Here is a 23,569-nt window from a genome sequence, read left to right on the forward strand (position 1 = left end):
GCCACATTCCATCTACTGCAGGCAGGATACCTGGCTGGCTGAATGTCGCTGAGAAGCTCACAGAGACCGCCATAAGCAACAGTTTAACAGAATGCCACAGACTAATCAACCAAACTTTTTGGGTTGGGTTCTCTTTTATAGTCTGCAGGCATTAAATGAAAGAAGTCAGTGTTCCAGCAGAAGGAGACAACGTTTCAGAAAAGGCATTGTAGCAAACCAAAAAAGAAATTTTAAGCGCAGCAGAGTAACCAGCGCACATACCTGTTAGCTCAGGTGAGTTTAAAAGGCTGCTGTTGATAACAAGGGCATTTGCTAAATAGATGGTGTGTGTGCAACAATATACTGAAAGGTCAATTATATTGTGCAGCTTATCTCACCACCTGTAGTTATTTAGGTGAAAGCTCCAAAATGCTTGCCTAATATGTCTGTTTATCCAAAAGGAAGTAAAAAGGGAGAGCTAGAAAGATAGCATTGCATCACATTACATGGCAATGCAATGCACAGTTGCTGAAGTTGAACCAAAATGAGCTTGTAATCTGGCTTCTGCAACTTTGAACATGAAAAATCCAATGAGGAGAAGAAAAGCAAAGCCAAAGAGTCCATCCCAAAATCCGACAAACAAGCAAAATGAACAAAAAACATTGAATTCAATTCTTTCTGATTTTAGAAACTGCATTAAAGAAGGGGTGCACCGGTCCTGGAGATACTGCAATACCAGGTCAATGCGTGGAGTGGACAGAGCAAGCTCTTTTTCCATCTCCCTGTTCTAAAAATCCATTTAATATATGGTCCCCAGATAGGGGACGTATCAGATATTAAACTGATAAGAACAGATACTACACTTGATCTTAGCCAAAAGGCCGAGAAGCGATAACCAGAATTGGTTTCAAACTACGGAGCCACCCAAGGATCCTGAAAAGTCCATTTGTGGAGATGAGCTCCTGGACTCCCGTTAAGAAGACATGTTGTCAACCTCTAGATCCCTTACATGCCTGCACTTTTCGGCTTGCTGCTGCTGCAATCCACGCGTTTTAGATCTGCATAACTCCACCTCTTTAAACACAGCACCTTCACCCCCTGCTGTTCCCACCCGCCTCAACACCGTTGGAAGGGAGGAGAACCAATTAAGGCGGGGGGTGGGGTGGAACGAGCAGCTGTCTACCCTTAGCAGGAGGGCTCCTGATTACATACCTCTCCTGCTGCTGCTGCTGCTGGCTGTCCAGCAGCAGACTGAAGGTGGCTGCTGCTGTGCACAGGTATATAAAGGCTCAGAGCCTATTATGACACGCGCAGCCAGCGTTCCATTGCCACATTCCATCTACTGCAGGCAGGATACCTGGCTGGCTGAATGTCGCTGAGAAGCTCACAGAGACCGCCATAAGCAACAGTTTAACAGAATGCCACAGACTAATCAACCAAACTTTTTGGGTTGGGTTCTCTTTTATAGTCTGCAGGCATTAAATGAAAGAAGTCAGTGTTCCAGCAGAGGGAGACAACGTTTCAGAAAAGGCATTGTAGCAAACCAAAAAAGAAATTTTAAGCGCAGCAGAGTAACCAGCGCACATACCTGTTAGCTCAGGTGAGTTTAAAAGGCTGCTGTTGATAACAAGGGCATTTGCTAAATAGATGGTGTGTGTGCAACAATATACTGAAAGGTCAATTATATTGTGCAGCTTATCTCACCACCTGTAGTTATTTAGGTGAAAGCTCCAAAATGCTTGCCTAATATGTCTGTTTATCCAAAAGGAAGTAAAAAGGGAGAGCTAGAAAGATAGCATTGCATCACATTACATGGCAATGCAATGCACAGTTGCTGAAGTTGAACCAAAATGAGCTTGTAATCTGGCTTCTGCAACTTTGAACATGAAAAATCCAATGAGGAGAAGAAAAGCAAAGCCAAAGAGTCCATCCCAAAATCCGACAAACAAGCAAAATGAACAAAAAACATTGAATTCAATTCTTTCTGATTTTAGAAACTGCATTAAAGAAGGGGTGCACCGGTCCTGGAGATACTGCAATACCAGGTCAATGCGTTGAGTGGACAGAGCAAGCTCTTTTTCCATCTCCCTGTTCTAAAAATCCATTTAATATATGGTCCCCAGATAGGGGACGTATCAGATATTAAACTGATAAGAACAGATACTACACTTGATCTTAGCCAAAAGGCCGAGAAGCGATAACCAGAATTGGTTTCAAACTACGGAGCCACCCAAGGATCCTGAAAAGTCCATTTGTGGAGATGAGCTCCTGGACTCCCGTTAAGAAGACATGTTGTCAACCTCTAGATCCCTTACATGCCTGCACTTTTCGGCTTGCTGCTGCTGCAATCCACGCGTTTTAGATCTGCATAACTCCACCTCTTTAAACACAGCACCTTCACCCCCTGCTGTTCCCACCCGCCTCAACACCGTTGGAAGGGAGGAGAACCAATTAAGGCGGGGGGTGGGGTGGAACGAGCAGCTGTCTACCCTTAGCAGGAGGGCTCCTGATTACATATCTCTCCTGCTGCTGCTGCTGCTGGCTGTCCAGCAGCAGACTGAAGGTGGCTGCTGCTGTGCACAGGTATATAAAGGCTCAGAGCCTATTATGACACGCGCAGCCAGCGTTCCATTGCCACATTCCATCTACTGCAGGCAGGATACCTGGCTGGCTGAATGTCGCTGAGAAGCTCACAGAGACCGCCATAAGCAACAGTTTAACAGAATGCCACAGACTAATCAACCAAACTTTTTGGGTTGGGTTCTCTTTTATAGTCTGCAGGCATTAAATGAAAGAAGTCAGTGTTCCAGCAGAAGGAGACAACGTTTCAGAAAAGGCATTGTAGCAAACCAAAAAAGAAATTTTAAGCGCAGCAGAGTAACCAGCGCACATACCTGTTAGCTCAGGTGAGTTTAAAAGGCTGCTGTTGATAACAAGGGCATTTGCTAAATAGATGGTGTGTGTGCAACAATATACTGAAAGGTCAATTATATTGTGCAGCTTATCTCACCACCTGTAGTTATTTAGGTGAAAGCTCCAAAATGCTTGCCTAATATGTCTGTTTATCCAAAAGGAAGTAAAAAGGGAGAGCTAGAAAGATAGCATTGCATCACATTACATGGCAATGCAATGCACAGTTGCTGAAGTTGAACCAAAATGAGCTTGTAATCTGGCTTCTGCAACTTTGAACATGAAAAATCCAATGAGGAGAAGAAAAGCAAAGCCAAAGAGTCCATCCCAAAATCCGACAAACAAGCAAAATGAACAAAAAACATTGAATTCAATTCTTTCTGATTTTAGAAACTGCATTAAAGAAGGGGTGCACCGGTCCTGGAGATACTGCAATACCAGGTCAATGCGTGGAGTGGACAGAGCAAGCTCTTTTTCCATCTCCCTGTTCTAAAAATCCATTTAATATATGGTCCCCAGATAGGGGACGTATCAGATATTAAACTGATAAGAACAGATACTACACTTGATCTTAGCCAAAAGGCCGAGAAGCGATAACCAGAATTGGTTTCAAACTACGGAGCCACCCAAGGATCCTGAAAAGTCCATTTGTGGAGATGAGCTCCTGGACTCCCGTTAAGAAGACATGTTGTCAACCTCTAGATCCCTTACATGCCTGCACTTTTCGGCTTGCTGCTGCTGCAATCCACGCGTTTTAGATCTGCATAACTCCACCTCTTTAAACACAGCACCTTCACCCCCTGCTGTTCCCACCCGCCTCAACACCGTTGGAAGGGAGGAGAACCAATTAAGGCGGGGGGTGGGGTGGAACGAGCAGCTGTCTACCCTTAGCAGGAGGGCTCCTGATTACATACCTCTCCTGCTGCTGCTGCTGCTGGCTGTCCAGCAGCAGACTGAAGGTGGCTGCTGCTGTGCACAGGTATATAAAGGCTCAGAGCCTATTATGACACGCGCAGCCAGCGTTCCATTGCCACATTCCATCTACTGCAGGCAGGATACCTGGCTGGCTGAATGTCGCTGAGAAGCTCACAGAGACCGCCATAAGCAACAGTTTAACAGAATGCCACAGACTAATCAACCAAACTTTTTGGGTTGGGTTCTCTTTTATAGTCTGCAGGCATTAAATGAAAGAAGTCAGTGTTCCAGCAGAAGGAGACAACGTTTCAGAAAAGGCATTGTAGCAAACCAAAAAAGAAATTTTAAGCGCAGCAGAGTAACCAGCGCACATACCTGTTAGCTCAGGTGAGTTTAAAAGGCTGCTGTTGATAACAAGGGCATTTGCTAAATAGATGGTGTGTGTGCAACAATATACTGAAAGGTCAATTATATTGTGCAGCTTATCTCACCACCTGTAGTTATTTAGGTGAAAGCTCCAAAATGCTTGCCTAATATGTCTGTTTATCCAAAAGGAAGTAAAAAGGGAGAGCTAGAAAGATAGCATTGCATCACATTACATGGCAATGCAATGCACAGTTGCTGAAGTTGAACCAAAATGAGCTTGTAATCTGGCTTCTGCAACTTTGAACATGAAAAATCCAATGAGGAGAAGAAAAGCAAAGCCAAAGAGTCCATCCCAAAATCCGACAAACAAGCAAAATGAACAAAAAACATTGAATTCAATTCTTTCTGATTTTAGAAACTGCATTAAAGAAGGGGTGCACCGGTCCTGGAGATACTGCAATACCAGGTCAATGCGTGGAGTGGACAGAGCAAGCTCTTTTTCCATCTCCCTGTTCTAAAAATCCATTTAATATATGTGACGCGCCCCCTGGGACATATTCCTTTTTGAGGGGAATACCCGGCACCGGATCAGATGGGGGGTTGTAGTCTCCGAGCGGCTGTGACCCGGCCCGTGCCCAGGGCGTCAAACTCAGTGTTATGTGGCAGTCCTACAGATGTTATTAAGAGTTCTTTTGTGTCGACTACGCCACCCGTTGTGATGCGGTCACTGTGGCCGCCGCTGCAGCAGGGTCCGCTGAGGCTGATGGTGGGTGCGCAGCTTGGTGGGATAACCCCCAACGGGAGGGGTATAGCCTCAGGGGGGACAGGTGCAGAGGATGGGGGTTGTGGTGGTGCAGTGCAGACGGCAATGAAGACAGAGTCGGGTTGTGCAGTTAAGGGTGTTTACTTACTGCAGATGTTGTACTGGTCACTCCAGCTTCGAGTGACCACCCGAGCCGTGCTGCGTCCACCAGGTCCTGGATCCAGCCAACCCCCAAACAAGTCCGGAGCGTGGCCCTGAGCTCTCCTTCTGTCCCGTTCTCTGGCCGTCCCCACCAGTGATCCACCTAGGTCCAGCTCCCTCGGGCCTTCTGTTGGGACACCCTTGGCCTTGGGTTCCCTGACCCTTCATGTGGTGTGCCTTCGGGGTGGATGTGGTGGGTGGCCGTGGCAGATGCTGCCCACGGCCTCCGGTCTCTGGCTAGGGTGTGTTTTATGCCCCCACCAGCTTGGGTTCCGGTACCCTGTGCCGACTCTTCACCCGGGGATTTAAGTTGGGTTCTTGGAGTCCTTTTCTGCTGTTTCCCCCTCTGGGTCTCTCTCTCTTCTCCTCTCTCACTCTGGGTCTTTCTTCTCCTTTGCTCGCTGACTTGTTCTCTGCATCTGACCCTGATCTTAGTTGGTGCCCACCTTATATACACCCTCTATGTGTGAGCTCAGGTGACCAGCACCCAATGAGCTCCTATCTTTACCCAGGCTGCTCCCCCTATCTGCCCCTACACTACTTGGGATGTACCACCCCCCCTCCCACTCCAGCCAAGGACAGACTCGGTCGTACCTGCACATTTCTAAGTGGGAGTACCGTTGGTCTGCCCTCCGGAAATGGGATGTGTGTAGTGCATGCAGCCTACCGAGCTCAGTCCCACACTCCATCCTTACCCGGGAGTGGAATATCACACCTCTGGGTTGAGGTGCAATACCCCTGTAGCAGCCGAATCCTCAGGGTGCTACATTTGGTCCCCAGATAGGGGACGTATCAGATATTAAACTGATAAGAACAGATACTACACTTGATCTTAGCCAAAAGGCCGAGAAGCGATAACCAGAATTGGTTTCAAACTACGGAGCCACCCAAGGATCCTGAAAAGTCCATTTGTGGAGATGAGCTCCTGGACTCCCGTTAAGAAGACATGTTGTCAACCTCTAGATCCCTTACATGCCTGCACTTTTCGGCTTGCTGCTGCTGCAATCCACGCGTTTTAGATCTGCATAACTCCACCTCTTTAAACACAGCACCTTCACCCCCTGCTGTTCCCACCCGCCTCAACACCGTTGGAAGGGAGGAGAACCAATTAAGGCGGGGGGTGGGGTGGAACGAGCAGCTGTCTACCCTTAGCAGGAGGGCTCCTGATTACATACCTCTCCTGCTGCTGCTGCTGCTGGCTGTCCAGCAGCAGACTGAAGGTGGCTGCTGCTGTGCACAGGTATATAAAGGCTCAGAGCCTATTATGACACGCGCAGCCAGCGTTCCATTGCCACATTCCATCTACTGCAGGCAGGATACCTGGCTGGCTGAATGTCGCTGAGAAGCTCACAGAGACCGCCATAAGCAACAGTTTAACAGAATGCCACAGACTAATCAACCAAACTTTTTGGGTTGGGTTCTCTTTTATAGTCTGCAGGCATTAAATGAAAGAAGTCAGTGTTCCAGCAGAAGGAGACAACGTTTCAGAAAAGGCATTGTAGCAAACCAAAAAAGAAATTTTAAGCGCAGCAGAGTAACCAGCGCACATACCTGTTAGCTCAGGTGAGTTTAAAAGGCTGCTGTTGATAACAAGGGCATTTGCTAAATAGATGGTGTGTGTGCAACAATATACTGAAAGGTCAATTATATTGTGCAGCTTATCTCACCACCTGTAGTTATTTAGGTGAAAGCTCCAAAATGCTTGCCTAATATGTCTGTTTATCCAAAAGGAAGTAAAAAGGGAGAGCTAGAAAGATAGCATTGCATCACATTACATGGCAATGCAATGCACAGTTGCTGAAGTTGAACCAAAATGAGCTTGTAATCTGGCTTCTGCAACTTTGAACATGAAAAATCCAATGAGGAGAAGAAAAGCAAAGCCAAAGAGTCCATCCCAAAATCCGACAAACAAGCAAAATGAACAAAAAACATTGAATTCAATTCTTTCTGATTTTAGAAACTGCATTAAAGAAGGGGTGCACCGGTCCTGGAGATACTGCAATACCAGGTCAATGCGTGGAGTGGACAGAGCAAGCTCTTTTTCCATCTCCCTGTTCTAAAAATCCATTTAATATATGGTCCCCAGATAGGGGACGTATCAGATATTAAACTGATAAGAACAGATACTACACTTGATCTTAGCCAAAAGGCCGAGAAGCGATAACCAGAATTGGTTTCAAACTACGGAGCCACCCAAGGATCCTGAAAAGTCCATTTGTGGAGATGAGCTCCTGGACTCCCGTTAAGAAGACATGTTGTCAACCTCTAGATCCCTTACATGCCTGCACTTTTCGGCTTGCTGCTGCAATCCACGCGTTTTAGATCTGCATAACTCCACCTCTTTAAACACAGCACCTTCACCCCCTGCTGTTCCCACCCGCCTCAACACCGTTGGAAGGGAGGAGAACCAATTAAGGCGGGGGGTGGGGTGGAACGAGCAGCTGTCTTCCCTTAGCAGGAGGGCTCCTGATTACATACCTCTCCTGCTGCTGCTGCTGGCTGTCCAGCAGCAGACTGAAGGTGGCTGCTGCTGTGCACAGGTATATAAAGGCTCAGAGCCTATTATGACACGCGCAGCCAGCGTTCCATTGCCACATTCCATCTACTGCAGGCAGGATACCTGGCTGGCTGAATGTCGCTGAGAAGCTCACAGAGACCGCCATAAGCAACAGTTTAACAGAATGCCACAGACTAATCAACCAAACTTTTTGGGTTGGGTTCTCTTTTATAGTCTGCAGGCATTAAATGAAAGAAGTCAGTGTTCCAGCAGAAGGAGACAACGTTTCAGAAAAGGCATTGTAGCAAACCAAAAAAGAAATTTTAAGCGCAGCAGAGTAACCAGCGCACATACCTGTTAGCTCAGGTGAGTTTAAAAGGCTGCTGTTGATAACAAGGGCATTTGCTAAATAGATGGTGTGTGTGCAACAATATACTGAAAGGTCAATTATATTGTGCAGCTTATCTCACCACCTGTAGTTATTTAGGTGAAAGCTCCAAAATGCTTGCCTAATATGTCTGTTTATCCAAAAGGAAGTAAAAAGGGAGAGCTAGAAAGATAGCATTGCATCACATTACATGGCAATGCAATGCACAGTTGCTGAAGTTGAACCAAAATGAGCTTGTAATCTGGCTTCTGCAACTTTGAACATGAAAAATCCAATGAGGAGAAGAAAAGCAAAGCCAAAGAGTCCATCCCAAAATCCGACAAACAAGCAAAATGAACAAAAAACATTGAATTCAATTCTTTCTGATTTTAGAAACTGCATTAAAGAAGGGGTGCACCGGTCCTGGAGATACTGCAATACCAGGTCAATGCGTGGAGTGGACAGAGCAAGCTCTTTTTCCATCTCCCTGTTCTAAAAATCCATTTAATATATGGTCCCCAGATAGGGGACGTATCAGATATTAAACTGATAAGAACAGATACTACACTTGATCTTAGCCAAAAGGCCGAGAAGCGATAACCAGAATTGGTTTCAAACTACGGAGCCACCCAAGGATCCTGAAAAGTCCATTTGTGGAGATGAGCTCCTGGACTCCCGTTAAGAAGACATGTTGTCAACCTCTAGATCCCTTACATGCCTGCACTTTTCGGCTTGCTGCTGCTGCAATCCACGCGTTTTAGATCTGCATAACTCCACCTCTTTAAACACAGCACCTTCACCCCCTGCTGTTCCCACCCGCCTCAACACCGTTGGAAGGGAGGAGAACCAATTAAGGCGGGGGGTGGGGTGGAACGAGCAGCTGTCTACCCTTAGCAGGAGGGCTCCTGATTACATACCTCTCCTGCTGCTGCTGCTGCTGGCTGTCCAGCAGCAGACTGAAGGTGGCTGCTGCTGTGCACAGGTATATAAAGGCTCAGAGCCTATTATGACACGCGCAGCCAGCGTTCCATTGCCACATTCCATCTACTGCAGGCAGGATACCTGGCTGGCTGAATGTCGCTGAGAAGCTCACAGAGACCGCCATAAGCAACAGTTTAACAGAATGCCACAGACTAATCAACCAAACTTTTTGGGTTGGGTTCTCTTTTATAGTCTGCAGGCATTAAATGAAAGAAGTCAGTGTTCCAGCAGAAGGAGACAACGTTTCAGAAAAGGCATTGTAGCAAACCAAAAAAGAAATTTTAAGCGCAGCAGAGTAACCAGCGCACATACCTGTTAGCTCAGGTGAGTTTAAAAGGCTGCTGTTGATAACAAGGGCATTTGCTAAATAGATGGTGTGTGTGCAACAATATACTGAAAGGTCAATTATATTGTGCAGCTTATCTCACCACCTGTAATTATTTAGGTGAAAGCTCCAAAATGCTTGCCTAATATGTCTGTTTATCCAAAAGGAAGTAAAAAGGGAGAGCTAGAAAGATAGCATTGCATCACATTACATGGCAATGCAATGCACAGTTGCTGAAGTTGAACCAAAATGAGCTTGTAATCTGGCTTCTGCAACTTTGAACATGAAAAATCCAATGAGGAGAAGAAAAGCAAAGCCAAAGAGTCCATCCCAAAATCCGACAAACAAGCAAAATGAACAAAAAACATTGAATTCAATTCTTTCTGATTTTAGAAACTGCATTAAAGAAGGGGTGCACCGGTCCTGGAGATACTGCAATACCAGGTCAATGCGTGGAGTGGACAGAGCAAGCTCTTTTTCCATCTCCCTGTTCTAAAAATCCATTTAATATATGGTCCCCAGATAGGGGACGTATCAGATATTAAACTGATAAGAACAGATACTACACTTGATCTTAGCCAAAAGGCCGAGAAGCGATAACCAGAATTGGTTTCAAACTACGGAGCCACCCAAGGATCCTGAAAAGTCCATTTGTGGAGATGAGCTCCTGGACTCCCGTTAAGAAGACATGTTGTCAACCTCTAGATCCCTTACATGCCTGCACTTTTCGGCTTGCTGCTGCTGCAATCCACGCGTTTTAGATCTGCATAACTCCACCTCTTTAAACACAGCACCTTCACCCCCTGCTGTTCCCACCCGCCTCAACACCGTTGGAAGGGAGGAGAACCAATTAAGGCGGGGGGTGGGGTGGAACGAGCAGCTGTCTACCCTTAGCAGGAGGGCTCCTGATTACATACCTCTCCTGCTGCTGCTGCTGCTGGCTGTCCAGCAGCAGACTGAAGGTGGCTGCTGCTGTGCACAGGTATATAAAGGCTCAGAGCCTATTATGACACGCGCAGCCAGCGTTCCATTGCCACATTCCATCTACTGCAGGCAGGATACCTGGCTGGCTGAATGTCGCTGAGAAGCTCACAGAGACCGCCATAAGCAACAGTTTAACAGAATGCCACAGACTAATCAACCAAACTTTTTGGGTTGGGTTCTCTTTTATAGTCTGCAGGCATTAAATGAAAGAAGTCAGTGTTCCAGCAGAAGGAGACAACGTTTCAGAAAAGGCATTGTAGCAAACCAAAAAAGAAATTTTAAGCGCAGCAGAGTAACCAGCGCACATACCTGTTAGCTCAGGTGAGTTTAAAAGGCTGCTGTTGATAACAAGGGCATTTGCTAAATAGATGGTGTGTGTGCAACAATATACTGAAAGGTCAATTATATTGTGCAGCTTATCTCACCACCTGTAGTTATTTAGGTGAAAGCTCCAAAATGCTTGCCTAATATGTCTGTTTATCCAAAAGGAAGTAAAAAGGGAGAGCTAGAAAGATAGCATTGCATCACATTACATGGCAATGCAATGCACAGTTGCTGAAGTTGAACCAAAATGAGCTTGTAATCTGGCTTCTGCAACTTTGAACATGAAAAATCCAATGAGGAGAAGAAAAGCAAAGCCAAAGAGTCCATCCCAAAATCCGACAAACAAGCAAAATGAACAAAAAACATTGAATTCAATTCTTTCTGATTTTAGAAACTGCATTAAAGAAGGGGTGCACCGGTCCTGGAGATACTGCAATACCAGGTCAATGCGTGGAGTGGACAGAGCAAGCTCTTTTTCCATCTCCCTGTTCTAAAAATCCATTTAATATATGGTCCCCAGATAGGGGACGTATCAGATATTAAACTGATAAGAACAGATACTACACTTGATCTTAGCCAAAAGGCCGAGAAGCGATAACCAGAATTGGTTTCAAACTACGGAGCCACCCAAGGATCCTGAAAAGTCCATTTGTGGAGATGAGCTCCTGGACTCCCGTTAAGAAGACATGTTGTCAACCTCTAGATCCCTTACATGCCTGCACTTTTCGGCTTGCTGCTGCTGCAATCCACGCGTTTTAGATCTGCATAACTCCACCTCTTTAAACACAGCACCTTCACCCCCTGCTGTTCCCACCCGCCTCAACACCGTTGGAAGGGAGGAGAACCAATTAAGGCGGGGGGTGGGGTGGAACGAGCAGCTGTCTACCCTTAGCAGGAGGGCTCCTGATTACATACCTCTCCTGCTGCTGCTGCTGCTGGCTGTCCAGCAGCAGACTGAAGGTGGCTGCTGCTGTGCACAGGTATATAAAGGCTCAGAGCCTATTATGACACGCGCAGCCAGCGTTCCATTGCCACATTCCATCTACTGCAGGCAGGATACCTGGCTGGCTGAATGTCGCTGAGAAGCTCACAGAGACCGCCATAAGCAACAGTTTAACAGAATGCCACAGACTAATCAACCAAACTTTTTGGGTTGGGTTCTCTTTTATAGTCTGCAGGCATTAAATGAAAGAAGTCAGTGTTCCAGCAGAAGGAGACAACGTTTCAGAAAAGGCATTGTAGCAAACCAAAAAAGAAATTTTAAGCGCAGCAGAGTAACCAGCGCACATACCTGTTAGCTCAGGTGAGTTTAAAAGGCTGCTGTTGATAACAAGGGCATTTGCTAAATAGATGGTGTGTGTGCAACAATATACTGAAAGGTCAATTATATTGTGCAGCTTATCTCACCACCTGTAGTTATTTAGGTGAAAGCTCCAAAATGCTTGCCTAATATGTCTGTTTATCCAAAAGGAAGTAAAAAGGGAGAGCTAGAAAGATAGCATTGCATCACATTACATGGCAATGCAATGCACAGTTGCTGAAGTTGAACCAAAATGAGCTTGTAATCTGGCTTCTGCAACTTTGAACATGAAAAATCCAATGAGGAGAAGAAAAGCAAAGCCAAAGAGTCCATCCCAAAATCCGACAAACAAGCAAAATGAACAAAAAACATTGAATTCAATTCTTTCTGATTTTAGAAACTGCATTAAAGAAGGGGTGCACCGGTCCTGGAGATACTGCAATACCAGGTCAATGCGTGGAGTGGACAGAGCAAGCTCTTTTTCCATCTCCCTGTTCTAAAAATCCATTTAATATATGGTCCCCAGATAGGGGACGTATCAGATATTAAACTGATAAGAACAGATACTACACTTGATCTTAGCCAAAAGGCCGAGAAGCGATAACCAGAATTGGTTTCAAACTACGGAGCCACCCAAGGATCCTGAAAAGTCCATTTGTGGAGATGAGCTCCTGGACTCCCGTTAAGAAGACATGTTGTCAACCTCTAGATCCCTTACATGCCTGCACTTTTCGGCTTGCTGCTGCTGCAATCCACGCGTTTTAGATCTGCATAACTCCACCTCTTTAAACACAGCACCTTCACCCCCTGCTGTTCCCACCCGCCTCAACACCGTTGGAAGGGAGGAGAACCAATTAAGGCGGGGGGTGGGGTGGAACGAGCAGCTGTCTACCCTTAGCAGGAGGGCTCCTGATTACATACCTCTCCTGCTGCTGCTGCTGCTGGCTGTCCAGCAGCAGACTGAAGGTGGCTGCTGCTGTGCACAGGTATATAAAGGCTCAGAGCCTATTATGACACGCGCAGCCAGTGTTCCATTGCCACATTCCATCTACTGCAGGCAGGATACCTGGCTGGCTGAATGTCGCTGAGAAGCTCACAGAGACCGCCATAAGCAACAGTTTAACAGAATGCCACAGACTAATCAACCAAACTTTTTGGGTTGGGTTCTCTTTTATATTCTGCAGGCATTAAATGAAAGAAGTCAGTGTTCCAGCAGAAGGAGACGTTTCAGAAAAGGCATTGTAGCAAACCAAAAAAGAAATTTTAAGCGCAGCAGAGTAACCAGCGCACATACCTGTTAGCTCAGGTGAGTTTAAAAGGCTGCTGTTGATAACAAGGGCATTTGCTAAATAGATGGTGTGTGTGCAACAATATACTGAAAGGTCAATTATATTGTGCAGCTTATCTCACCACCTGTAGTTATTTAGGTGAAAGCTCCAAAATGCTTGCCTAATATGTCTGTTTATCCAAAAGGAAGTAAAAAGGGAGAGCTAGAAAGATAGCATTGCATCACATTACATGGCAATGCAATGCACAGTTGCTGAAGTTGAACCAAAATGAGCTTGTAATCTGGCTTCTGCAACTTTGAACATGAAAAATCCAATGAGGAGAAGAAAAGCAAAGCCAAAGAGTCCATCCCAAAATCCGACAAACAAGCAAAATGAACAAAAAACATTGAATTCAATTCTTTCTGATTTTAGAAACTGCATTAAAGAAGGGGTGCACCGGTCCTGGAGATACTGCAATACCAGGTCAATGCGTGGAGTGGACAGAGCAAGCTCTTTTTCCATCTCCCTGTTCTAAAAATCCATTTAATATATGGTCCCCAGATAGGGGACGTATCAGATATTAAACTGATAAGAACAGATACTACACTTGATCTTAGCCAAAAGGCCGAGAAGCGATAACCAGAATTGGTTTCAAACTACGGAGCCACCCAAGGATCCTGAAAAGTCCATTTGTGGAGATGAGCTCCTGGACTCCCGTTAAGAAGACATGTTGTCAACCTCTAGATCCCTTACATGCCTGCACTTTTCGGCTTGCTGCTGCTGCAATCCACGCGTTTTAGATCTGCATAACTCCACCTCTTTAAACACAGCACCTTCACCCCCTGCTGTTCCCACCCGCCTCAACACCGTTGGAAGGGAGGAGAACCAATTAAGGCGGGGGGTGGGGTGGAACGAGCAGCTGTCTACCCTTAGCAGGAGGGCTCCTGATTACATACCTCTCCTGCTGCTGCTGCTGCTGGCTGTCCAGCAGCAGACTGAAGGTGGCTGCTGCTGTGCACAGGTATATAAAGGCTCAGAGCCTATTATGACACGCGCAGCCAGCGTTCCATTGCCACATTCCATCTACTGCAGGCAGGATACCTGGCTGGCTGAATGTCGCTGAGAAGCTCACAGAGACCGCCATAAGCAACAGTTTAACAGAATGCCACAGACTAATCAACCAAACTTTTTGGGTTGGGTTCTCTTTTATAGTCTGCAGGCATTAAATGAAAGAAGTCAGTGTTCCAGCAGAAGGAGACAACGTTTCAGAAAAGGCATTGTAGCAAACCAAAAAAGAAATTTTAAGCGCAGCAGAGTAACCAGCGCACATACCTGTTAGCTCAGGTGAGTTTAAAAGGCTGCTGTTGATAACAAGGGCATTTGCTAAATAGATGGTGTGTGTGCAACAATATACTGAAAGGTGAATTATATTGTGCAGCTTATCTCACCACCTGTAGTTATTTAGGTGAAAGCTCCAAAATGCTTGCCTAATATGTCTGTTTATCCAAAAGGAAGTAAAAAGGGAGAGCTAGAAAGATAGCATTGCATCACATTACATGGCAATGCAATGCACAGTTGCTGAAGTTGAACCAAAATGAGCTTGTAATCTGGCTTCTGCAACTTTGAACATGAAAAATCCAATGAGGAGAAGAAAAGCAAAGCCAAAGAGTCCATCCCAAAATCCGACAAACAAGCAAAATGAACAAAAAACATTGAATTCAATTCTTTCTGATTTTAGAAACTGCATTAAAGAAGGGGTGCACCGGTCCTGGAGATACTGCAATACCAGGTCAATGCGTGGAGTGGACAGAGCAAGCTCTTTTTCCATCTCCCTGTTCTAAAAATCCATTTAATATATGCTCCCCAGATAGGGGACGTATCAGATATTAAACTGATAAGAACAGATACTACACTTGATCTTAGCCAAAAGGCCGAGAAGCGATAACCAGAATTGGTTTCAAACTACGGAGCCACCCAAGGATCCTGAAAAGTCCATTTGTGGAGATGAGCTCCTGGACTCCCGTTAAGAAGACATGTTGTCAACCTCTAGATCCCTTACATGCCTGCACTTTTCGGCTTGCTGCTGCTGCAATCCACGCGTTTTAGATCTGCATAACTCCACCTCTTTAAACACAGCACCTTCACCCCCTGCTGTTCCCACCCGCCTCAACACCGTTGGAAGGGAGGAGAACCAATTAAGGCGGGGGGTGGGGTGGAACGAGCAGCTGTCTACCCTTAGCAGGAGGGCTCCTGATTACATACCTCTCCTGCTGCTGCTGCTGCTGGCTGTCCAGCAGCAGACTGAAGGTGGCTTCTGCTGTGCACAGGTATATAAAGGCTCAGAGCCTATTATGACACGCGCAGCCAGCGTTCCATTGCCACATTCCATCTACTGCAGGCAGGATACCTGGCTGGCTGAATGTCGCTGAGAAGCTCACAGAGACCGCCATAAGCAACAGTTTAACAGAATGCCACAGACTAATCAACCAAACTTTTTGGGTTGGGTTCTCTTTTATAGTCTGCAGGCATTAAATGAAAGAAGTCAGTGTTCCAGCAGAAGGAGACAACGTTTCAGAAAAGGCATTGTAGCAAACCAAAAAAGAAATTTTAAGCGCAGCAGAGTAACCAGCGCACATACCTGTTAGCTCAGGTGAGTTTAAAAGGCTGCTGTTGATAACAAGGGCATTTGCTAAATAGATGGTGTGTGTGCAACAATATACTGAAAGGTCAATTATATTGTGCAGCTTATCTCACCACCTGTAGTTATTTAGGTGAAAGCTCCAAAATGCTTGCCTAATATGTCTGTTTATCCAAAAGGAAGTAAAAAGGGAGAGCTAGAAAGATAGCATTGCATCACATTACATGGCAATGCAATGCACAGTTGCTGAAGTTGAACCAAAATGAGCTTGTAATCTGGCTTCTGCAACTTTGAACATGAAAAATCCAATGAGGAGAAGAAAAGCAAAGCCAAAGAGTCCATCCCAAAATCCGACAAACAAGCAAAATGAACAAAAAACATTGAATTCAATTCTTTCTGATTTTAGAAACTGCATTAAAGAAGGGGTGCACCGGTCCTGGAGATACTGCAATACCAGGTCAATGCGTGGAGTGGACAGAGCAAGCTCTTTTTCCATCTCCCTGTTCTAAATATCCATTTAATATATGGTCCCCAGATAGGGGACGTATCAGATATTAAACTGATAAGAACAGATTTTGCGTTTATATTTAAAATATCGTAGTCTTTATCTTTTCTTCAGAGCTTTAAAATAACATCTTCCATAGGTGATAGTTCCATATACTCAGGGCTCTTTTCTTTCCAAGCTTCTTCATATCCATTAGGTAGTACATATAAATTTCACTTAATGCCAGTCTTATACAATCCTTGACTTCTATATAGTCTCTTTTAAACAACAATATGTTTCTGGTCTTCCATAGAGCACTTTTAACACAACTCAAAGTGCACCATAAAACTCTCTCTTTTTCTTTCGTCATGTTTGGTAAAATCCCATATAAAACCACTTCATGGCTTAAAAAATTAAGACCAGATAAAAATTTTAAAAGCTCACCACAGTCTTTCCACACTTGCTGTGCAAAATCACAATTCCAAATAAGGTGCATAGTAGTCTCATCATTATTGCACTGATGCCTCGGGCAGGTTTGTATAGTGCTCAGTCTTCTTTTATACTGGAAATCACGAGTCGGTAAACATTCCTGCACAATCATCCAAGCTAAGTCTTTATGTTGATTCATCAGGTAAGGTGCATTTGTTAAATTCCATATTTTAGTGACTCTGCTATATGAATAATGGCTTATGGGCGTCAAAGTTTCTTTCTTTTTTAATTGCTGCAGCAGCTTCCTTGCATTCTTCAATGTCTCCATCTCAAAAGAATCTAGGCCATATAATCTGATAACTTTCTCCAGGATGGCATATTGTTGTGGAGGTGATAACAACACTGGGCTTGTTAAAGAAATGGATATCCACTTTCGCCTCCTAAAAATGTGGCCAGCTGCATATCTTAAAAAATGTGCCCAAGGGCTTGAAGCAAACATATATTTAAAACAGAGGCTAAAAAACTTGGAGTATAAAAACAGTTTGACGTTGGGAACATCCTTACCACCAAGGTGGTGCATCTTGTACATTGTTTCTCTCTTCACCTTTTCGAACTTAGAGTTCCACACAAATTCAAACAGCATTCTCTGTAATCTTCTCGCTGTAAGGTCACTTGGGGGATAAACATAACTGAGATATAACATGACAGGAAGCAGAAGGGCCTTAATAATTAAAACTTTACCTTCGATTGTTAATTTTCTTAATTTCCAAAAGTCAATCTTCTTTTGTATTTTGTCCCTTACTCCATCCCAGCTCTTCATTCCATCATTCTGTCGATCAAAAATCACGCCCAGAATTTTAATCTTCTCTGACTGCATCGGGAGATCAGGGATGGACACATCCGCCCAATTGCCACGGACAAAACAATCACATTTCTCAATGTTTAACTTAAAACCTGAGGCTTCACAAAAAAAATTGGTCGTTCTTATAGCTCTCCTGAGAGCGGCAGGTGATGAACAAAAAATAGTAATATCATCCATGTAGCCCATTACCTTCACATCTCTTCCATGTCCTCCAGGGATAGGGACACCTTTAATCACTTTATCCTCTCGTAGCATAGATAAAAGAGGCTCTATTGCACATATAAATAGCACTGGGGACAAAGGGCAGCCTTGCTTCACACCTGAATGCAAAAACACTTCATTAGACAAAAATCCATTGATTAAAATTTTACTAAAAGAGTTCTTATATAAAAGTGCCACTTGCTTGATAAAAATTTCAGGGAAGCCCATTTTTTTTAAAACCAACCATAAAAAACAATGAGAGACACGATCAAAAGCCTTTTGAAAATCCAACGATAAAATTGCTAAGTCTTGCTTCCTGGATTGCTGGTACCATATGACATCGCGGATGGTATTGAGATGCTCCGCAACTCCTCTTCCTGGCACCCCACATACCTGGTCTTCATAAATAACTTTGGATAAAACTTTTTTAAAACGGTTCACTAAAATTTTGGACATCAACTTGTAATCAACATTCAACAGTGTGATTGGTCTCCAGTTTGCCAGATGGGATTTGGCTCCTTTTTTAAAAATCAGGGAGACCAGACCACTTCTCCAAGATATAGGCAGGATATCACACTTAAAAGCTTCTTTGATTACTAAAAACAAGTCGGGTTTTAAAAAATTCCAAAATTCACGATAAAATTCAACAGGCAAACCGTCAGAACCAGGGGTTTTCCCATAGGAAAAACTTTTGATAGCAGCATCTACTTCCGACAAGGTGACTTCAGTGCATAACAATTCTTGGTCTTCGCGGCTCAGACTATTTTTTAATGAATTAAGGGCATCTTCAGTAAAAGACTGGTCTATAGTTTTCTCATTAAAAAGCTGCTGATAAAACTGGTGAGCTTGGTTGAGCATACCTTCAGTTGTAGTTTCACCCTCTAATTCTGTTATCATTTCCTTAGCAGCAACTACTTTTTTAAAAAAAAATCTTGAGCACTTTTCATTTTTCTCCATCACTTCAATTTTTGAGTTATAAATTATTTCCTTACCCTTCGACTCTATACTCTTTTTAATTTCTTTTTTTGTTGCTTCAATTAAATCGTCCATTTCAAGTCCCACATCTCTTAGTTGATAACAGGTCTGCAATTTAGTAATAAGCCTTTTATGCCAAGCGGACTTTTCTCTTGCATTGGCTATGCTGACCTTGATAAAAAAACTTTTTATCTTCATCTTGCTGTATTCCCACCATTCTAGCAGAGTTAAAAATTTTTGTTGTTTTGTTCTTAAATAATTAAAAAACGCTTTAAAATCTGTTCTTACCTTAGGATCTTGTAACAATGTTGTATTTAGCCTCCAAACTCCTCTTGCCTTGACAAGCCCAGGTAATTCTAACTCTGATAGCAACATCTTATGATCTGAAAAAATGTTTGGGATTAAGACAACAGATTTGACATTCACATATTGGGACATGAAAATAAAATCAATACGAGATTTAGAAGAAGAGTTCTCCCAAGTATAACCGGGATCATTACTACGGATCTCTTTCCAGGAGTCTCTAAGAAAAAAATCAGTTAACAAATCCTTTAGTTGTTTCTCTGTTTTGTCTTTTTTAGGAACGGTGGAACTCCCGCTTCTCCCTTCACCAGGCAAGACACAATTGAAATCCCCACAGAACATCAGAGGCGATGAACCAGGTAGGTAATATTGCACATCTTCAAACAACTGATGTCTCTCTTCCTTCACCGGAGAAGCATAAATGTTCAAAAGTCTAAAGTCCACACCTTTAAAACTAATATTTAAGAAAAGAGCACGTCCAGAAGAAATGTCCACAAAAGAGTTGATTTTAAAGTCATGCGACCTAAACAGCACTCCAATGCCAGAGGAACGATTTTCATTATCTCCGGACCAGATAGAGGGCCCATGAGGCCAATCTTTTCTTAAATCTGCATAATTCATATCAAAGTCAATGTTACATTCTTGCAAACAAAAGACATCACAGTCCACTGTTGACAGGTAGGAAAACAAAGCAGCCCTTCTTGTAGAGCCCCTTATACTCCTCACATTGAGCGAGGCTACTTTAATTGATGAGGTCATGATAGGTTAGTTCAGGTCACACTACTGTCAGAATCAGACATAAAGCCCACCGATGTTAACGGGCTCTGCACTTCTGAGTCCGAAAAAGAAATGTTTATAGGGTCTGAAGGCCTTGGCTCCTCAGGAGGGGCAGCGGGAGCCATTGGCTTGTATTGCAGAAGACTTGGTTTTAATGGACACTTCTTGGAAGTCTCCCTGGCCACATTCTCATCAGACCTATCATCTGTTTTCCTTTTCCTACGAGTTTCCAGCTCCATTGCTTCTTCCTCCGAGCTAAATGTCCCGATTTCAGCAGAGGGACTCCCCTCCACCACCATATCACCCGGATCAGAATCAGCAGCCCAGTCCTTAGATGAAGCTTCCCTCCTCTCAGGACGGACAGGTTTCTCAGCTGGAGGTTTCTGCATAGACGTGGGCTTATGCGCAGCAGGAATAGGAGAACTGGCAGGTTTTCCCTGTGCAGCAGGCACTGAAGTGCTTGTGGACCCGCCTACAGGGGGTTGTGTTCGCACAGTAGATACAGGAGCACCGGTGGGACCCCCCTTAGCAGCAGGAGCAGGAGGGTTGGTTGGCTTCCTCTGTGCAGCAGGTGCAGACGTACCACCTGATGTACTAGCAGGCTTGGTCTGTGGAGCAGGTACTGGAGAGCTAGAAGACTGCCCCCGCGCTGTAGACGCACCCGCAGGAGCAGGAACAGCAGAGGGTTGCCTCTGCCCCCCGGGAGCAGATGGAGGCACACGGGCAGGTTGCTTTGCCAGCGTTTCAGCATAGGTTTCCGCCTTTTTCTTCAAAGGACACTCCCGGAAGGAGTGACCTGGGACCCGGCAGATGTTGCACACCATCTCATTGGTACAGTCCATTGTGGCATGTCCATGCTTGTAGCACTTCTTACAGATTGCCACCTCCTCCTTGCAGTTCTCATAAGTGTGACCGAAACACATGCATTTCCGGCAGAAGAGGGGCATGTCCGGGTAGAAGAGGCGCCCCCGCTCCCTACCGATCAGGAAACTTGACGGAGGATGACGCTGACCACCAATGCCATTTGGATCTTCACAAAATTTAACAAAAAATTTATGCTTTCCCGTCCAGAGGTTTTCCTCATTCATGACCTTGTGGGAATACCGCAGTTCTGGGAAATAGTTTTGAAGAAAGCAAATAATATTAACTAAGGGAACATGAGGGTTGCTCATCTGAACCACGAGCGGCTTCTCTCCACCGGAGTAAAGGATGACAAAGGTGAGTCCTTTAAGATCCTCATCTGAAAGGTGCAGGTGAATCTGGCGGAAGAGGTTCTGGCACGCATACTCCGACTCCAGAGTCAAAGTGAAGGAACCGGGGCGATCTTGAAGGGCCAGGATGTCTTCCCTCTTTACTCCTAGGATCTCCAGCAGCACTCTCCTCACGAAAAACTTCAAGGTCAACTTCTCCTTGGATGCATCGTCCACTTCGATCTTGAAAGAGTTCTTGATGCGAAGGTCACCAGCTCTGGCATAGCGCACTGCGGCCGCTACTGCTGATGCCATCTTCAAAAGGTAGATAGGGTCGATCGCCTTCTTGGTTTCTTTGCGTATCTGCCCCCTAAAGCAGCATGAGGCTTAAGACGGCTTTTACACCGCCGATGCCTCAAGGCCAAGGGCACGATTGGCTTAGAATCCTTCTGGCAAGATGTGGTATCTTAGCCAAAAGGCCGAGAAGCGATAACCAGAATTGGTTTCAAACTACGGAGCCACCCAAGGATCCTGAAAAGTCCATTTGTGGAGATGAGCTCCTGGACTCCCGTTAAGAAGACATGTTGTCAACCTCTAGATCCCTTACATGCCTGCACTTTTCGGCTTGCTGCTGCTGCGATCCACGCGTTTTAGATCTGCATAACTCCACCTCTTTAAACACAGCACCTTCACCCCCTGCTGTTCCCACCCGCCTCAACACCGTTGGAAGGGAGGAGAACCAATTAAGGCGGGGGGTGGGGTGGAACGAGCAACTGTCTACCCTTAGCAGGAGGGCTCCTGATTACATACCTCTCCTGCTGCTGCTGCTGCTGGCTGTCCAGCAGCAGACTGAAGGTGGCTGCTGCTGTGCACAGGTATATAAAGGCTCAGAGCCTATTATGACACGCGCAGCCAGCGTTCCATTGCCACATTCCATCTACTGCAGGCAGGATACCTGGCTGGCTGAATGTCGCTGAGAAGCTCACAGAGACCGCCATAAGCAACAGTTTAACAGAATGCCACAGACTAATCAACCAAACTTTTTGGGTTGGGTTCTCTTTTATAGTCTGCAGGCATTAAATGAAAGAAGTCAGTGTTCCAGTAGAAGGAGACAACGTTTCAGAAAAGGCATTGTAGCAAACCAAAAAAGAAATTTTAAGCGCAGCAGAGTAACCAGCGCACATACCTGTTAGCTCAGGTGAGTTTAAAAGGCTGCTGTTGATAACAAGGGCATTTGCTAAATAGATGGTGTGTGTGCAACAATATACTGAAAGGTCAATTATATTGTGCAGCTTATCTCACCACCTGTAGTTATTTAGGTGAAAGCTCCAAAATGCTTGCCTAATATGTCTGTTTATCCAAAAGGAAGTAAAAAGGGAGAGCTAGAAAGATAGCATTGCATCACATTACATGGCAATGCAATGCACAGTTGCTGAAGTTGAACCAAAATGAGCTTGTAATCTGGCTTCTGCAACTTTGAACATGAAAAATCCAATGAGGAGAAGAAAAGCAAAGCCAAAGAGTCCATCCCAAAATCCGACAAACAAGCAAAATGAACAAAAAACATTGAATTCAATTCTTTCTGATTTTAGAAACTGCATTAAAGAAGGGGTGCACCGGTCCTGGAGATACTGCAATACCAGGTCAATGCGTGGAGTGGACAGAGCAAGCTCTTTTTCCATCTCCCTGTTCTAAAAATCCATTTAATATATGGTCCCCAGATAGGGGACGTATCAGATATTAAACTGATAAGAACAGATACTACACTTGATCTTAGCCAAAAGGCCGAGAAGCGATAACCAGAATTGGTTTCAAACTAGGGAGCCACCCAAGGATCCTGAAAAGTCCATTTGTGGAGATGAGCTCCTGGACTCCCGTTAAGAAGACATGTTGTCAACCTCTAGATCCCTTACATGCCTGCACTTTTCGGCTTGCTGCTGCTGCGATCCACGCGTTTTAGATCTGCATAACTCCACCTCTTTAAACACAGCACCTTCACCCCCTGCTGTTCCCACCCACCTCAACACCGTTGGAAGGGAGGAGAACCAATTAAGGCGGGGGGTGGGGTGGAAGGAGCAGCTGTCTACCCTTAGCAGGAGGGCTCCTGAATACATACCTCTCCTGCTGCTGCTGCTGCTGGCTGTCCAGCAGCAGACTGAAGGTGGCTGCTGCTGTGCACAGGTATATAAAGGCTCAGAGCCTATTATGACACGCGCAGCCAGCGTTCCATTGCCACATTCCATCTACTGCAGGCAGGATACCTGGCTGGCTGAATGTCGCTGAGAAGCTCACAGAGACCGCCATAAGCAACAGTTTAACAGAATGCCACAGACTAATCAACCAAACTTTTTGGGTTGGGTTCTCTTTTATAGTCTGCAGGCATTAAATGAAAGAAGTCAGTGTTCCAGCAGAAGGAGACAACGTTTCAGAAAAGGCATTGTAGCAAACCAAAAAAGAAATTTTAAGCGCAGCAGAGTAACCAGCGCACATACCTGTTAGCTCAGGTGAGTTTAAAAGGCTGCTGTTGATA

At 44.9% G+C, this 23,569-nt stretch overlaps 11 non-coding genes and 3 pseudogenes across 11 annotated transcripts; all 14 read right to left on the minus strand.

Moving 5' to 3' along the window:
• Nucleotides 1-681: 681 nt before the first annotated feature.
• Nucleotides 682-872, minus strand: LOC141229851 (U2 spliceosomal RNA). The gene has a single exon (XR_012296472.1). It is a non-coding gene; the product is annotated as a U2 spliceosomal RNA (small nuclear RNA).
• Nucleotides 873-1,987: 1,115 nt separating this feature from the next.
• On the minus strand, nucleotides 1,988-2,178 carry LOC141229939 (U2 spliceosomal RNA). The gene has a single exon (XR_012296555.1). It is a non-coding gene; the product is annotated as a U2 spliceosomal RNA (small nuclear RNA).
• Nucleotides 2,179-3,293: 1,115 nt separating this feature from the next.
• On the minus strand, nucleotides 3,294-3,484 carry LOC141229852 (U2 spliceosomal RNA). Its single transcript, XR_012296473.1, has one exon. It is a non-coding gene; the product is annotated as a U2 spliceosomal RNA (small nuclear RNA).
• Nucleotides 3,485-4,599: 1,115 nt separating this feature from the next.
• LOC141230011 (U2 spliceosomal RNA) lies at nucleotides 4,600-4,728 on the minus strand (annotated as a pseudogene).
• A 1,161-nt stretch (nucleotides 4,729-5,889) lies between these two features.
• Nucleotides 5,890-5,990, minus strand: LOC141230007 (U2 spliceosomal RNA; annotated as a pseudogene).
• A 1,115-nt stretch (nucleotides 5,991-7,105) lies between these two features.
• On the minus strand, nucleotides 7,106-7,296 carry LOC141229853 (U2 spliceosomal RNA). Its single transcript, XR_012296474.1, has one exon. It is a non-coding gene; the product is annotated as a U2 spliceosomal RNA (small nuclear RNA).
• A 1,109-nt stretch (nucleotides 7,297-8,405) lies between these two features.
• On the minus strand, nucleotides 8,406-8,596 carry LOC141229854 (U2 spliceosomal RNA). The gene has a single exon (XR_012296475.1). It is a non-coding gene; the product is annotated as a U2 spliceosomal RNA (small nuclear RNA).
• A 1,115-nt stretch (nucleotides 8,597-9,711) lies between these two features.
• Nucleotides 9,712-9,902, minus strand: LOC141229855 (U2 spliceosomal RNA). The gene has a single exon (XR_012296476.1). It is a non-coding gene; the product is annotated as a U2 spliceosomal RNA (small nuclear RNA).
• A 1,115-nt stretch (nucleotides 9,903-11,017) lies between these two features.
• On the minus strand, nucleotides 11,018-11,208 carry LOC141229856 (U2 spliceosomal RNA). Its single transcript, XR_012296477.1, has one exon. It is a non-coding gene; the product is annotated as a U2 spliceosomal RNA (small nuclear RNA).
• Nucleotides 11,209-12,323: 1,115 nt separating this feature from the next.
• Nucleotides 12,324-12,514, minus strand: LOC141229857 (U2 spliceosomal RNA). Its single transcript, XR_012296478.1, has one exon. It is a non-coding gene; the product is annotated as a U2 spliceosomal RNA (small nuclear RNA).
• Nucleotides 12,515-13,626: 1,112 nt separating this feature from the next.
• On the minus strand, nucleotides 13,627-13,817 carry LOC141229858 (U2 spliceosomal RNA). The gene has a single exon (XR_012296479.1). It is a non-coding gene; the product is annotated as a U2 spliceosomal RNA (small nuclear RNA).
• A 1,115-nt stretch (nucleotides 13,818-14,932) lies between these two features.
• Nucleotides 14,933-15,123, minus strand: LOC141229921 (U2 spliceosomal RNA). Its single transcript, XR_012296538.1, has one exon. It is a non-coding gene; the product is annotated as a U2 spliceosomal RNA (small nuclear RNA).
• Nucleotides 15,124-16,238: 1,115 nt separating this feature from the next.
• LOC141229966 (U2 spliceosomal RNA) lies at nucleotides 16,239-16,414 on the minus strand (annotated as a pseudogene).
• Nucleotides 16,415-22,645: 6,231 nt separating this feature from the next.
• LOC141229859 (U2 spliceosomal RNA) lies at nucleotides 22,646-22,836 on the minus strand. The gene has a single exon (XR_012296480.1). It is a non-coding gene; the product is annotated as a U2 spliceosomal RNA (small nuclear RNA).
• Nucleotides 22,837-23,569: the final 733 nt, after the last annotated feature.

Source organism: Phyllobates terribilis, unplaced genomic scaffold (assembly GCF_046119375.1).
Source record: "Phyllobates terribilis strain yellow unplaced genomic scaffold, ASM4611937v1 Scaffold_488__1_contigs__length_1352022, whole genome shotgun sequence".
NCBI lineage: Eukaryota > Metazoa > Chordata > Amphibia > Anura > Dendrobatidae > Phyllobates > Phyllobates terribilis.